This window comes from Limulus polyphemus, unplaced genomic scaffold (genome assembly GCF_000517525.1).
Source record: "Limulus polyphemus unplaced genomic scaffold, Limulus_polyphemus-2.1.2 Scaffold175, whole genome shotgun sequence".
Taxonomy (NCBI): Eukaryota; Metazoa; Arthropoda; class Merostomata; order Xiphosura; family Limulidae; genus Limulus; species Limulus polyphemus.
This window is the reverse complement of record NW_013665785.1, coordinates 564,155-567,229: the sequence shown is the minus strand read 5'-3', so window position 1 is coordinate 567,229 and position 3,075 is coordinate 564,155.

Below are 3,075 nucleotides of genomic sequence, written 5' to 3'. Positions count from 1 at the left end.
ATTAGTCTAGACTTATTTATAGCATAAACTGTTATTTAGAGGACAGACTTTAACAGCTTACCCTCTTCTGATATGAGTATCTTCTGAATAGAAGCTAACTGACTAGTGCAATAAAAATACGGAATAGAATGAAATTCAGATTAATATAGACTTATTTAGAGCATACATATCTACAATATATCAATTTAGACTTAGCTTTGCTGTTAAGATTTAGTTTAAAAGCATAGGCAGCAGAGCTAGGAATACGATGTATTAATAATTAAATCTATCAACTACATAGAAAGCAAATCAGTTAGATGATATAAAAACTTAACTGCATCATACGGTTATAAGAGCACAGTTGCCTTTTAGGTTTTCGGCCGTAATTCTAATATTTCTGCAAGTTTAAAAATTTATGTTAGGCACATGTCAAGAAAATCAGCATCAATGTAAAGGTTTCATCCACGGGTAGTTACAATCATCATTTAATGGAAAAAAAAATTGATACGTCCATTTCAACGCTTGGCTAATTTTACTGAAACAAAACAATAAATTGTATGTAAAAAGTATGCTTGAAAGTATATTTTAAAGTTCAAAATATCAACGATTAAAAACGGGAATAAAAAGAAAACCAAAGCACAGGACATGAAGTTTCGCCACCGTTAGCGTGGTATCGTAGGTGGCGAAATGGAAATAATAATCCCTCATTACGCTTACGGACACAGTATATTAATTCCTATTAATACAGTATATATATATATATATATATATACTTATTTCTAGTCAGCTTTCATTCTAGTTTTAACGTAGAATACACATACACACACACAAACAAATTAGGAGTTTAACTATTAATTTAAAAATAAAACTGCTTAGGCTCAAGAACTATTTTCAGCTTAAGTATATAACAATTATAGAGCCAAAATTGCTGTAAAAGGTTAGCTTATACTTAACTTAACTTAAGTTTCGTCTACTTCTCTTGTTCTGGCTTAAGTAAATGGGCCTGTCATGGTCTGGTGGTTAGGACACTGTACTCGCATTTTGTAGGTCACGGGTTCGAATCCTCTTCACCGAACATGCCTACCTTTTCAGCCGTGGGTGCGATACAACGTGACGGTGAATCCCACAATTCGGTGATAAAATAGTAGCCTAAGAGTTGGGGGTGGGGGTGGGGGGTGGGTGGTGTTGACTAGCTGCTTTACCTTTATTATATCACTCCTAAATTGGTGATGGCTAGCGCGAATAGCCCCTTGAGAAGCTTTGCGCAAAATTCAAACCATACCAAACCGTATTAAACATGTACATTCCAGTTATCAAAGTTACTATAACAACTCTTTTAGTGAGAGAAAATATCCACAAATTCCTGAATTACTTTAAGGTTGTAATATTGCTTCTGCATAAGCAAGGCGTAAATTTGCTTGAAATGGAGAAAAACTAGTTAACTGAGATATTAAATTCCACATATAGTTAGTTATATGAATGCCGGTTTTGCTAGTCTAATAGGTTTAGCACATTTACATATAATTGAATTCGTTTGCAACAAAAAATAGAATGGTTGTTTGCTTCTGATATTTGTTTGTTTGTTGTTCTGAATTTCGCACAAAGCTACACGAGGGCTATCTGCTCTAGCCGTCCCTAATTTAGCAGTGTAAGACTAGAGGGAAGGCAGGTAGTCACCACCACCCACCGCCAACTCTTGGGATAATTTTTTCCAACAAATAATGGGACTGACTGTCACATTATAACGCCCCCACGGCTGAAAGGGCGAGCATGTTTGGTGTGACGGGAATTCGAACCCGCGACCCGCAGATTGCGAGTCATAAAAAGTGGTTTTTTCCATAATTCAGCTTCAAAGGTTTCGAAAATAATATTCACCTTTTCTATCACATAAGGATTATTTACAAATCAGGAAGAAAAAACTCTTACTTAGATCAAATTATGATTTAATTTACCACAATGAACATTTGTATTATTAGGTTTGTTGACAAAAATACAAACAAATTGAAAAAAAGGGATGAACTTTGATGTCAAACGAATATGCATCCTGATTCATCCAGATTTTTTGTGTGAAATCTACATCTTTTAGTCTCAAAACTACGTATCGTGGTATTTCTTTTATGTATTGCGTCTGGAGCATCTCGTTTCAATGACCAGCAGTAAGCAGCCATCATGCTGATGTTCTACCTTCCCTGATATCTCCTCTCCATTTCCCTGATGTTTTGATGAAACCTTTTCCCTTATTCTTTGCTGACAGCACCGAGATTTTCAGGGAAATAGTCAAATTGTAAGTGTAAGAAATGAAGTTTCAAGCTCATACTACAACCGAACTCTTTGAATTTATTGAGCATATTATTGACAAAATTTTCGTAATTTGGGTCCTTGTTGTTTCCTAAACAATAACATCTTTAAAGGCTATATACTCTTCTTTTTCAACTTTCCTCATGGTACTTTCGAAATGTTCATCCGAAATCAATTTCCTTATCCGAGACCCAGCAAATATCCTTCCTTTCATATTCGCCTTTGAAAGAGCTGGGAATTACCAACATAGATCTTTGTCTAAGGCCTTTACAAACTGCTTCACCAAGCCCAGTTTTATGTGAGGTGGAGGTAATAGGACTTTCTTTGTGCCAACCAAACTTTCATGTTCAATGTTTTTCTATCCTGGTATCAGGCTTGCTCTGCGTAGCCATTGCTTCTTTATCCAATGCTGATTTCATGCACTTCTGTCCCATTCACAGAAAAAAACAACAACATGGAAACTTTGTATAACCGGATTGTTGACCCAACAACATACAAAGGACTTTTAAGTCTCAACAAAGTAGACAACCATGTTCTTTGTATTTGATCTTATTAGGAAGAAGTTCGAGATTTTCGTACGTTTCTTTCAAGTGAACCGAATGAGCAATAGGAACAGATGCATATATGTTACCATTGTGAAGGATAACACCATATAGAGTTATTTTGGAGGAATCAATGAACAATCGCCACTCACTTGGTTCATTGACTGCAGCTTCTAGCAATAGTATTAATTTAGCAATATCGTTGCAATAAACCAGTGAACCTTCTTGTGAAAAGTATGGTATAAACTCCTTCTCA